Here is a 14,267-nt window from a genome sequence, read left to right as displayed (position 1 = left end):
TTGGGTTGATTCAATGAATTGTAAGAAGAAATTGATAGTGAGGTTGAAAGAGTCGAAATCTATTCTGATTACAGTTTATTTTCGAATTTGGAAGAGTCAACATTCTTGATGACGAACTCTATTTGAGTCGGTGGGTGATGTTTGGAGTCGATTTGATGATCAGGTGAATGACGAAGGTTTAATTTGGGTCGAGGATTTCTTATTTGTTAAAAGCAAAAGCGAAGTATGTATATGGTTTGATTTCGAATTCTTACAGAGTGTTAATCGATAATTTGGTTTGGGAATCGATGATTTGGGATCTATATTTGTGAATCAAAGGATCGAGTTGCTGTGATGAAAAAAGCGAATTTGTGGTTTACTGGAAATCGTTATTTGAAGTCAATTGACGAACAGATGACGAAAAATCGAACAGATGGGTTTTGGTTTTGGATTCGTTAGTTTGGAATCGATGGGTTAGTGTTTGAAAGACGAAAGTTTTTGATGATTTTGGAAGAAATGTAAAAACGAATATTTGGGTTCGTGTTTGAAAAGCGAAGTGACTGGAATCGATTATTTTGATTTCGTTGATTGATGATTTGGGAACGAATCAAATGGTCAAAAGCTTTGATTTTAACGAAGACTTGAAATCTGGATTTCGCATGATTGGAGTCGATGATCTGTAAAAGCAAATTGTTGATTTTGGATTGTTTGTCAATCGAAGATATTGGAACGGCAGTCAATATTTCGAAAATGGCTTCACAATTGGAATTTTGGGAAGAAGGCTTGTATTAACGAAAGCTTGGAAGAGTAATTTCGTTAGTTTGGGGATAAAGAACGAACTGGGAAAATCCGATTCAGAGGTTGGATGATTAAGAGGTTACTGTTCATTAAGAGGCTTCGTTATGCTTTGATTTCGTCTGAAAAAAAAAATTCGTTAATATGACATTGAAGATTTCGTACGAAGCAAAGAAATTCGTTCAAAGGGTGTAGTGAAATTTCGTATGCTTGGGAAAGAATAGTTTCGTACGAAGTATCAAATTTTCGTGTGAATTGAAAATAACAAAGCTCAAAGTTTCGTAAATGACCCCTAAACTTTGGACAGTTTAACAAATTTTCCAAACATCGTATGAATAGACAGGAGGAAATTTCGTATGAATTGAAGAACAAATGACAAATTTTCAAAATCAGCCCCTGAACCTTCGAATATTTGGCACTTTGAAAATTAAATGAAGCTTCGAATGTTTGGTCAACTTTTCGTACGTTTGGAGCAAAAATGGCAGAATTTTCGAAAATAGTCCTTGAGGCTTCGAATGTTTGGCAGTTTGTACCCAAGTTCGAAAAAAGACTGTTTCTGCTGAAAATTGAAGAAAATGCATTTCAAGCCCCTGCAGTTTGTGCAAATTGACGCTTTCTACTCAGCTTTAGAAAAGGGGAAGAGTTTTGCATATTTTGCTGTTTTGGGCGCACCGGGTCACTGCAGAATTTTGAAATTGACAATTTCTACCCATTTTTGTGAAATTTTATCAAAGGCGGTCCGTGAACGAAGCTAAAAATTGAATATTTTTTGGGTTTTCCGGATTGAAGCACAAAGTTTATGCCACATGTTAAGGGGGAGTTTTGACACGAAAAATTCCGAATAGAGCACGTTCTCTTTCCTTGAAGGTTTTATAATCAAGTTTCGATTATAAAAAGGAGGAGAAATTTATATGGAAATTCGAACTTGAATTTTTCATATTACGCGGATTTGACGACCGAAGTGATCTAGAATTTTTGAAGCTTACGAAATGATGAAATTAGAAGTTCGGAAGTGATGTATTCGAAATGGGTTTGGTTTTATTGAAGATTTTTGGGGTGTGCTTTATGCTCAACTTTTGGTGATCAATTTGGAGTTTGAGAAGCTCGTGATCATTCGTTGATGCTCGGTTTGTATGGTTTCACATCCTAGAGCCCAAATTGAAGAATCATGGAAGAATTGAAGATTGAAGTTCGTTTCGACATGTGTCACCCTTGAGGCTCGGACCGCGTAGTTGCTCGATTTTGGAAGATTTGAAGTGGGTCATTCATTCCTAACTTTGATGGGGAGAATGTTGGGGTACAAAGTTTTCCTTGAATGACTTTGTAATGTTTGACTTTTGTAAAACCCACTTGTATGTGGAGTATTAGCCTTATGACACATGAGAGATAGAGAGTGAGAGAGAGACATGTAAACACCTCTATAAATAGTGGGTTCATACCACTTGTAGAGGTGTGCTTGAGAGATGTAAAAGTGAGTGTGTAAGTGTGTGTTATTTATGTAGTCTAGATCTAGATCCTTTTTGTGTAACACCATATACAATCAATAAATCTCTTGAACACCCAAATCACCATGTTCATTGTGCAAACTTTAATTCCGCATGTCAAACCATGTTCTTATGTCACTACATAAACTTCAATAACCATTTACGATATGCATTTACGACGCGTCTTTACGATACTCATTTATGCATAATACAAAAATATGTAAACAAATATATACCAAAACAATCAATTTCATCCAATAACATCATGTCAAAAAATTGTAATACATTGATATTAAGGGGATCTAATTGTACATTGTTATTAAGAGGTTTTCCCTAACTATATAACCTAATACTACATTGCGTATCAAGGGACACCTTCTGCAAAGTAATGCTATACAAACTAACAAGATATACAAAAAGATGATAAACATCAAATTCCAACTAAGTAGAGTTGCATCTTGCCTTTCAAAATTCTTTAAGACTAATGAACCCCTGCTCCGATAATTCTTGTAACCTGATCAAATAAAAGTCAAAAAATTAATATGCTAATATAATTAATAGAAGAATCAAACAAGGAATGTTAGTTGCAAATACCTGTGCCAAATGTGAGTGGTCAAATGAGGGAAAAGTGAACATCTGCAAGCTTTTTGACACCGGCCTACACACAAGCACATATACATATCAAACAAAGAATGTTAGTTTTACTTTTTACCTTGTCTTTAACCAAACCACCCGATGTAAAAATCCCAGCATTTTCTAATGCAATTAAAACCTTTTTCTGCAACAAATAATAGTATCAATTAGCCAACAAGATAACAAAAAAATTAATAATTACCAAATTTATGATTATTCTTTATTGGTATTTAAATGGGACCCACAATATAAGTAAAGATATAAATTATAATACCTCACTTTCATCATCTAAGACTATTTCCATGAGATAAAGGTCACAGAATTTTGTTATCTCCAAAAGAACATCCAAAATAGATGATCTCACAGTTGCTTGATTATGTTTAAAAAAAATTAGTGAACACTTAAATGATTAAAGTATTGTTATAACTTATAATATATATATATATATATATATATATATATATATATATATATATATATATATATATATATATATATATATATTTCAGTGGCTAAATTTATAAAATGATGTGAATATTTTACTAATACTTGAAGCTCCTGTGGGGTACTTTCTTCAAGTATAACTCCAAGCAATCGACAGGTTACCTATAACAAAATCATGATATCATTATGAAAAATTCAAAGCCCCTCATACGTAAATCCAACTCCACTCCTTCAATAATTACAGCAGGCGTGGCATCAAACTCTCTTATATTTTGCCAGTTTTCGTGAGGGTAAGATGTTTGAACTTTCGTAACCAACGCAAAAGCAATGGATGAAGAACTGATGGTGATGCTTTCATGCGATATAATGATGCCATTTAATATCTCCAAATGATCCTTTGGCTTTTGGTGCAGTCCACCTAATATCGAATCTCCTACGATATAAGAAAAAAAAACGATAATCGAATGAGATAGATGTTTGTTTCTTTAGTTACTTTCTGCTTAAAGAGAAATAAATTAGATGTGGTTGAAGTCTTACGGTTTGAGCAATGAGCCATAGAGTTTTGTTTCTCCATTCAAATCCCCTAACTTGAAGGGTATAAGATGATTATAACCAGGAACATACTGATCCATGATTTTATCAAAGCATAGATTCCCAGAAAAGTTCACATCCATTGCTGTGTCATCTTCCTTGCCCTGTAAATAAATAGAAAATCCAAGATCAGATCATGGAGCCAATATAGAATTTCATTTTCCACCAGTGTCAATGAATAAGAGAAGTTGACGATAAAATTAATGATCTGAAGCCATAAACGATGACAAAACTGTCTTAAATTAAGTGTACACAAACAATATGAAATACATTAAATGCTAAGATAGAGAAGATGATGCATTATCAACAAGCGATAAGTACCTCTGGACAAATCCATGCATTATCAACAACCGAACTAGATAGCTTTCTTGAAACCAAACCACTTCCCACAAATACTGGAGCATCCAAAGGGCCTTGACAGTTGAAAACAGCTGTCATTGATCCTGCCAACTGCAACCACAGAGATAGGAAGTTAAAACCAAACCACACATTTGGAAATCTGTAGATTAGCATTAGCTTACTCAAAAGGAACATACATACCGGAAACAATAGAGGTTTCATTTTAAAACTTTTCATCAGGGCATTTACTTCCACAGAAGGAACCCGACACATAAGGTGATATTCTCCTTCCTCTGGTTCAATTCCGAAATCTCCAGAAGCTTCTAGAGGAACCGCGCCACACCAACCGCTCGCATTGTGTAAAAATATTCGTTGAGCCCGAAAACACAAGCTTGCAGATATATCCTACAAAAGGGGAGGGGGATGCTTATCAAGCAAAGGTAATTATGATGAAATTGTAGTAAAAATGGGACATACAGAAAATGAAGATGGTGCATCAGATATTTGAAAAGCCAACCCTGTCACATCATGTTGTCCATGAAGATTTGGGAAACTTTCTCCTTGTGACATGCAAATGCGAACCTGCAAGCTCCAATCCATACAAATAAACCCCGTATACTATCATCCCACCAATATAAAAATAAACCCAAATAGTAGTTATGCTTGCTCCCTTGTTCAATTTCAAAACAAGAGTAAGAGGAATATCTAAAAGGACTACATAATGCACTTTCATCCAAATAGAAAGCAATTTGATATAATAATTAAAGTAGATTTATCAAAGTATTAAGAAAAAAATTGACACATATGAATGGAAGTATGTTGCTATTTCTAAAACTAGAGAATACAAGAAACAGTGTCAAGAGGGAATCACCTCACCACTGGCTCTTCCTTCATACCATGCAATAGGAATTTCTAAAATCATTTCGAATAGCTGCAGTGCAGAAAAGACGAGTAAAAGAAAGGAACAGATTTAGCCCAAAGAAAGAAAAAAAAAGTATGGAAATATATTTTGTATGAAGCAAAGCAATACCTTACCGGAACAAAAAGACTGACGACTTTGAGATTGGCATGCCATTTTTGGTCGACCGTATCAACAAAAACATCTGTAGACAGCCAGCCACCATCTTCTGATGTTACATCCGATTCCGATTGCCACATCTTATAGTTACCACTCAGTTGCACATGGATACGACTGTAATTATTTTGGAACTTGACATGTCCACATCTTGTTTCAGGAATGATATCTTCCCTGGATCCAGATTGTTGAGAATGACATTATGGTTAGCTACTTCCAAAGCAGGAGATGACGTATCAACACCTGTCAATCAAACAACATACACATTGCTTATTGGAAATAAATAAATGCATTCCCTAATAATATCTAGTATTAAATAACCAATATGCATGCAGAAATAAGGGAGTGAAAACAAATACCAGTGACTTCCAAAGCATGACCATGTGCAGCATTTAGAGCAAAGCCACCAGTATATCAGCACATGTCAAGCACTCTTTGACCATCCGAAATGGTAGATATAAATTCACGGTTTTCACGCTGATCCGCATAAAACCCTGTCTTTTGTCCATCCAACGAGATCATATAAGATATCCTATTCTCCACAACCCTTCTTCTTTCAATATCTCTGTTGACGGCCTCCACACTATACTCTTGATCATATTCAATCCACTGATACACTTCTTAATATGGTTGTTGTACCAGTTCCAACTGCAGCTACCTTCACATTTGGGGTCCCAACAGCTCTATATATGATTGTAGATGACATGAGAGTAATTGGTTAGTTTTCTATAAATTTTCAGAAGACAACCCTTTTCAAGCCCTCGTGTTTAGAGTTTAGAGTACAAAAACTTGCATTGAATCAAATATATAATAAAACTAACATTTACCAAAACAGGAAACTAAGATAAAGTAACCTAAGATTACACAAATGACAAAACCCTATACCTAGTATATCTAACATACATATATTGATGATATGTGAGTAACCTTATTAATAGAGATGATGCCCATGCATGTTCTACCTTCACCAAATCAGGTCATGTACTTTTTCCTTACATATTCTCAGAGTATTTCCTTATAACCCTAAACTATGGTCACAATTAACAAATAACAAATAAGACACTAGTGGAAATAACGCAAGAACAAAACTCCAAATTACTAGTGCATATGTGAATAAAACACTGGTTAGCTTTTCGAAGGATTAGCACTTAAGTATATTTATTCACAAATTCCTCTCCATTCTTATTACATGCCCTCCATCAAACACTAAGCTACTTTCACCAAAAGTCACTACTAACCAATCATTTTAAGTAATACAACATCCAGAGATAACTGCAACGCTTTTTACAAGTTGAAAATTTTGGATACAGGCTGGGATAGAGTGGAAAGGAGGTCATGAATCTTATTTGTGAGACATAAATAAATTCAGCACCTTGAAAACATCGACTAAAAATAAAGAAATAAATAAAAGGATGGCATGGAGCCATTGCAACTTGAAATTATAGATGGGTAATTTCTGAACTTACTTCCATGCTTGAAGAAAAACCAGAGCTGCTTCTGGTGAAGTTATGACGATCCAATCAAAACTAGTGGCTGCTACCAAAAGATCACAAGAAGAAAACAGATAAACAGTAAACATTACTCTTAGAAGAAAAGAAGCAACAAGCAGAAATTAAGGAGTTTGAGCTTATCAGCTTACCACTCAAGAGAGAAACAAGTTTTTCCAGATCAGGCAACTGTGTATGCTGAATTAGAGGAAGCTCCAAACTGTTGATCCCATGTTTTGTCTATCATTATAAAACAAAAAAGTTACATTTAATGAGTGATCTAAAACAAATAAACAATAACTCCATGGTTCAATGTTGGCATTTTCCCAACATATTCACTCCTTTATCACTATATATTCTTCAAACTAGGTTATAACCTGTGTACTACACGGGACAACGTAAAATAATTTTGAAAGTTAATAAACCTTAAAATAATATTACATTTGCAAAGATTTATTTTTTTAGAAACTTTCAGCCCATAGTTTTATAGTTGTTAATTTAAATTAATTTTGCAATGTGTTTTGAGGATAGCAACCATTCATTATGTCTAAATTAAAGATAAATGGTTATATTGTACAATGATATATTTAATTATAAAAATTGAAAAAAAAAATTGTTTGAAGTAGGAATAAATGCAAGAAATATCAAAGTTCTGATATAGAATTCTTAACATACAACGAAATTGTCATTGTAAAAAAAAGTGAGCAATAAAAATTAAAAAATTTACCTGCAAAATACAATACACTGAAAATATTGTAAGTGTTACGGATTGACCTCCTACATGGGTTTTGGGACGGTTTACCATTTGTTTTTTAAGTCACCTCTATTATACTATTAACTAAATTTAGCCTATCATCTTTATTACTTTAAAGTTACCTAACCTATTAAATTAATTTTCAAGTTTTCAAATTTTAAAGGATCCAACTTTCAGGTAAGCTTCAGATTACGATATCTAAGTACTTTTATTTATGATTTTCCCATTTTAAAGTATCCAACTCTCATTTCAAATATATCTATCCCGTGAACTTTGAAAATACGAAAACCCAGTCAAAGATCTTATTTACACCAAAAATAACAAAAATGTGATTAAATTTATTGATAATCTAAACTAACAAAACACATCATTAAACTGATTAAGTTTGATGAGAAATTAAACTAACAAAGCACATATCACTATTAAACGCTTGGTTAGGGTGAGGGTATATAAGTAAAAAAAATCTCACTTTTGAAGAAAAAAAATTAGCACAGGAGAATGTTATATTAAAGAAAGAAAATGCCCACAAGGGAATTGGGAAAGGGTACAAACATTACATCTCACTAACTAGTTGAGTACCCAACAAATAATGCACCTTAACAAAGAGTACAAAGAAATCGGAAAACCAAAATGTATTGAGTCCTGCACCTAATCAGCATAAATAATCAATTGAAACACCAAGTACACAGATTATATATTGCAAACAAACTCCATGACTTATGAATGGTGAGTAGGACCACAAAGCAGCATTGTTAGTGACTTATAGAAACACCATATTTCATCTTCAATGTAATTACTCCTAAAAAGATTGGAATTGCATAGCAAACATATTGTGGGATTGACATGTAACTGTCCACACAACATCTCAGTAGTAAAAGTGTATATCCACAAAATAAAACTTTAATCCAGAAGTTAATTTGTCTACTGTTAAATATAGTTAAGTAATTTCAAAGAACAAATAGACAAGAACAAAGCTGCAAGCACACCTCAAGACAAATGATATTTTAACTCATTCTCATCTATATTGGTTTTATAATGTGATTAACGAAATTTAAATGTTCTACATGTGCATTTTTAAAGCAAGCCTAACCTCAAAATTTCAAATTATGCAGTCTCCTTACGCTAAAAAAAATCTAGGAATGATCAGTGGACTTCTCTACGGATAAAATAAAAAATCGAATAACGGAATACTCACATTATTATACACGGATAACACTTTAAAGCAACCTGCAAAAGCACTAATTTCAAAAATCGATTGAAATATGCGTGAAACCCCTAATAAACAGATCAACGATTAAAGTTTACATCTGAATGGATTTGCTCGAGAATAAGGAAATTAATGGAGAGGATGAACAACGATGATTACCGTTAAAACAGGGGTTTAAAACAACAGCCTTCAACCGAAAGATCAACGATGATCGGATCTGCGCTTAGCCACGTCGGAAATCTCAAAAATTGAAGCTTTTGGAGTTGTAATCTCCTGGAAGAGATCAATCATGAACTGTTCTGGTTGTTGCTTAGCAACAATTATTTAACAGAAATTTGGCTCCTTCTTAGTCGTCTCTGATAGGTTATAGCGAGAAACGGGGGAGATAGAGAATAAAGAAGGAAGTAATATACTGATTTGTATTGATGATATATATCTGATTTAGGGAGATTTGGGTTGATGATTGATATCTTCTAGGAGATTACAACTCCACGGGTTTAAAAGCGGAAAAAGGGGGAGAAGATATAAATAAAATGGAGGAATCATGTTTCCATTTTAAATGCAGAACTCGTTCTGATTTTTCTCTACCGTGAGTTGAATCGAACAAATGGGCATTTTCGGAAATTCACTTAATAATTTGAGCGGGAAAATTCAATTTTGGGGGGCTTGGAGAATGTCACGTGGCAAAATTCTACTTATTTATTAGATTAGAGGATGTTTCTAAAGTTCCACATATAGTAATAGTTAAAACTGTTGGAATAGAAAAAAAAATATTAAGACTGCTTCAGTTCAGAATAATTACAAGTCAGCAGCAATATGATCACAGTCTTCATAGACAATGTAAACTTTTAACTTTTATAACTTCTTTTACAGAAAAAAATTCGCATATATCAAAATAAGCACCGGAATGAACCAACTTGTAATTTGTTGCATTAATGTTGCAACCATTAAACGAATATAATACTCTCATGTACAATTAATGCAGCTTGTACTTCTCAACCCATGCAGCTGACGACGCAATCACAGCCAAATCCCCAAACACATCAACTATAAGGCCTGACAATTTGTACTTTGGATAAATTATTAAGCCATAGCTATAAACAACAGAGTCAAAATAATAGGAAATAGCTACCTATCTCCTTCACTATTCACAAGACGATATGCATTTGTATTGGCAGAAGGGAGGCCCAAGCTCTTACGTAATTTGATGGCTGCATCTATTCTTGTTTCAAGCAGCTTTTCCACATTCAATGCACAAGAAGGATCTCTGTGCCATTCAATTCATTCATTCCATCCAGATATTAATTAAAATAATCTTAATTCATCACATGGTTTTTTAATTTGACTTGAGTAATGACAGAATACCCTGATACTTCCTCCTCTAGCTGCATGAGCCTCACACAGAACATAGAGCACGAGTTGTACAAGCCCCAACCGATTGGCTTTCGTGTCCCGTCAGCCAGCAGCACAACGTCACCTGTTTTTGGGGGTGGTCTACCAATAATTCTATCAACTGCACCGCTGTAAACCATTGGGCTTCCATCACGAAACAGTTGTGTTTTCCCCTTCTTCAGGATAACCTTTGCAACACCTGCAAATTCCATGTTACCATTGTGAAGGGTATATGCTAACTGCTAAGGGCTAATCCTATATATGAAACCCATAACCAAGTTTTAAAAATCAGACAGACCATGCTTCCTGACACACGCCACGTGCATGAAAACCTATATATTTATAAAACTAAAATTAATTGCTTTAGGTTTTGGTTACATAAACAACCAACATCAATCAATTGTGAAGGGTAAAATTAATTGGTTCCGTTCGCTGGCGTGCCATTCAGAATAATATGAAAATACCCAAAAAAAACCACATAAGCTTAAGACTTACGACTAACAGAAGGGCATTCACATCCTCAGATTTACCTGGGCTCATTGTCACCATATGCAAGCAACAATAATGTTCCACCTTTAAAATGGACAGAATCCAGAATAATAGGAAGCATCTTCTCAGCTCCTGCTGTTTTTTCGCCATTAGCCCCCCCTTCCATAAGTTCAACAACAATACCTTCAACTCTGATGCATCCTCCCCTCAGCCTTAAACTCTCTTTTCTCTCTTTCTGCTCGTTTTTTCTTTTCTTTCCCATTTTCTGTTCAGTCTTGCCGCGCACACACACAGACCATCTGGGAAGTAGGACGATGTCAACGATGGTGGAGGTGATAGCCGGCGGTGGCTGGTTTAGGGCTTTTAGAGAATATGAGATATTTTTGTTCAGAGAGAGAAAGTGGAATCGATGAGAATGTAAGCTTCGGTTACTGGATACCAAAAAAACCGATGTAAGCTTGAATGAAAGTAGAATCGATGAGAATGTAGAGAGCCCCAAATTGAAACCTTGTCCAGTAGAATCGATTTGAGAGTGAGTGTTGGATTTATTGCTTCCCTTTCCCGGTTCGCTTACCCTTTAGTTACCCTAGTCGATCGATTCAAGCTTTCACGAAAAACCCAAGGTAGCAACCGATAGAGGCAAGAAGGATGGGGCGAAGGTAGGATTGGATCCGATTTCAAAGAGTAACGGTAGATTTCACTGAAAACCCTTTCCCGGTTCGCTTGACCTTTGGTTACCTCAGTCGATCGATTCAAGCTTTCAATAAAAACTCTAGGTAGCGACCGAGAGAGACAAGAGGGAAAGGAAGGAGCGTCGATAATTAGGGCAAGAGGGAAAGAAGAAAAAGATGCAGGGTTTTTAATTTTTTAGGATTTCATTTTCCCCCGGATGGAACGCGCGTTCCATTAAAATTTATAAAGCGACATCTTTAGACGACACACATTTTATTATAGGTGCCCTCCGTGTTTTTTTTTTCTGTTTAGACACTAATTTAAGGGCACACAATAATGTGTGACATAAATCCTTAAATTTTTTGAAGAGACGACACTTTTTTAATGTCACTCTCTTTTGCGAAACATAAATCAATGAGTGTCGTTGTTTGCGCGTCGTAAAAGGGTCTTTTTCTTGTAGTGTTTTAAACTTGTTATCGTGTTATAGTATCATAAAATACTCCCATAGTATTCTAACTTTATGTACTGATCTAGAAGTCCCTTGAATAGAGTTAGGTAAGTTTTAAGACTGTTGCAACACCACATCACTCCCAAACACATGTCGGTCACATCTCGAATGAATATAGTTGATCAGGCTATATTGATCCTAGATATGATTACATAACTGTCCAGGTTTGACCGCAGTGTTCAACCTTTAAATACTTATGTTCTGTTCTTCTTGTGATACTTGTTCTAGTATGTATATATGTATAAGCACGTATGTATACTTTTATAAGGTACTGTTATATCCTAAAAATATATTATTATCCAAAGCACTTATGCCCCATTGTATTTATAGTTGTATATCTTTTATCGGTTGATATACTTAGTTTACTATAAACAATGCTCTGATACCAATCTGTCACACACCAAAACCGGAACGGCGGAAACGTTCGGGGGCGGAGGACGTCATGTTTAGTATCACAAGACATGCATCATAGTAATCAAAGTAATAAACAACCATTTCATTAGAAAGAAAGTGTTTACAAAGTATGTGGTTTACATAAGATAGACTACAAAAGTAAATAACAAAACAGGACATGAAGCTATTATGCTCCATCTTCTCAATCCCAGTGCGTGTACCTGTCTACTGGTTTCCTGAGAATACAAGTTATTTTGAAAGCGTAGATCAGCATTTAAGCTGGTGAGTTCATAAGATTTTAGTGATGTAGGTAAGTTGTAAGTAAGTTGTAAGTTCTTTTAGAAAAGTTCGCCTGTTCCTCCAGAAAATCCTATATTTCCTGCTTTGATGAAAGATAAGTAAAAATGACTCTACAATCCTTTCTATGAGTACTAAATGGATACAAGTTATATACAACCCAGAGTAAACAAACAATTGATTGTGTGTATCTGCCCTAAGCCCACAACCAAACAAGGAACAGGAAATGAGGCGGAAGGCACACATCCCATTGTTTGTTAGATCATCGTTGTATATAACCCTAGCGTATTCACTTGGTACTCACGGAGTTAACTGTAATAGTTCCTTTATATTTGATGAAAACGTTCTTTAAGAAAACCCTTATTTCTTTTAGTAAAAATGGTAACCACAATGGTTCCTTCTATAATCACTTAGTTTATACTAGCTATATATAATATAATATCGAACGGATAGTTAATTGTGTGAATCTGCCCTAAGCCCACAACCAAACAAGGAACAGGAAATGAGGCGGAAAGCACACATCCAACTACCTGTCGGGTATTAATTATATATAACCCTGATGTATAAACTAAGGTATTATAGAATTAACCACCTAAGGTCCTTTAAGTTATATTGGTTTAATAAAATGGATTAAACCCTTTACTGGTAAGTTTTTAGTTTTGTCTACCAAATGTTCTATTTGAAAAGTATGTTTTGTACTAGAAAACGGTGTATTGAATTTGTATACTATGATCTGACCTATACCTGGTACTCCTTATGATTACTTGGTGTATACGGAATATATATATATATATATATATATATATATATATATATAGCTAAGATCGAATAAATAGTAGACTGGGTGCATCTGCTCTAAGACCACAACCAAACAAGGAACAGGAAATGAAGCGGAAAGCACACATCCTACTACCTGTCGGATCCGATTAATATATATCCCCGATGTATAAACTAAGGAATCATAAAGTTAGCATTATAGGACCCTTTCTAAGTTAATGTACTAGACTCGATTGTTCTGTTTGTCGTTTGAAAAGATGTAAATTTTCCCTAGTTTATAACTATCTTAACTCGAAAATAGTTTGCATTAACTTTCAAGTGGAACTGTCACAATATGAAAGTAATGGGAAAAATGTAAGTATGCAGTAGTCTTTTAAAGTGACTACTGAAGTATTGACTACCTTAAAACCCAGATTGTTTTATTAAAGTCATAATGTGATGAGTCGTGCCTATACTATATGCTCTCCCTGCAAGAGATTCTGGTTACGAAACGTGACTTCAGCAAACAAATTGCTAAGCCGTGAAGTAGTCTCACATTAAAGTTATCTTGTATACCACATTTATTATCACCTTTTGTTTAGAACAATGAGTTAGTGATCATTGGTATAATGTTGTTAATCATGATTTGTTCTTCTATTATAGTGTATAGTGTTCTCTCTGTTATAGTGTATTGTATCTTCCTCCCTGTTTCTCTTTATAGTATGTTCTAGTATCTAGTATGAACTGAACCCCTAAACTATACCTATTATAGTTTACTAGTATCTATACTTTGAACTGTTTCTGACTTGAAGAAAAGACTCATTTATCTACTAAGTTATGATTGTACTTTAAAAACGGAGTTTTATAAACTGTAAAGTAACAAAACTTAAAAAGAGTTTTTGAAATGTTTTGATCACTTATAAATACATAAGCAATATGTTAAAATGATGTTTATAGAAAAACATTTACACA

The 14,267-nt window shown here is 34.4% G+C and overlaps 1 pseudogene across 1 annotated transcript; it reads right to left on the bottom strand.

Moving 5' to 3' along the window:
• Nucleotides 1-5,422: 5,422 nt before the first annotated feature.
• On the bottom strand, nucleotides 5,423-11,519 carry LOC145104450 (uncharacterized; annotated as a pseudogene). The gene is made up of 10 exons (XR_013707087.1): nucleotides 10,711-11,519; nucleotides 10,154-10,379; nucleotides 9,921-10,055; nucleotides 9,772-9,852; nucleotides 7,205-7,211; nucleotides 6,980-7,067; nucleotides 6,807-6,876; nucleotides 5,980-6,023; nucleotides 5,700-5,930; nucleotides 5,423-5,583 (listed from the first exon to the last, which is right to left on the bottom strand). The product of XR_013707087.1 is annotated as an uncharacterized LOC145104450 (transcript).
• Nucleotides 11,520-14,267: the final 2,748 nt, after the last annotated feature.

This window comes from Lactuca virosa, chromosome 4, assembly GCF_052849685.1.
Source record: "Lactuca virosa cultivar CGN04683 chromosome 4, Lactuca_virosa_CGN04683_v6, whole genome shotgun sequence".
Taxonomy (NCBI): Eukaryota; Viridiplantae; Streptophyta; class Magnoliopsida; order Asterales; family Asteraceae; genus Lactuca; species Lactuca virosa.
The sequence above is the reverse complement of the archived record's forward strand: the minus strand, read 5'-3'. Positions and strand labels throughout refer to the sequence as shown.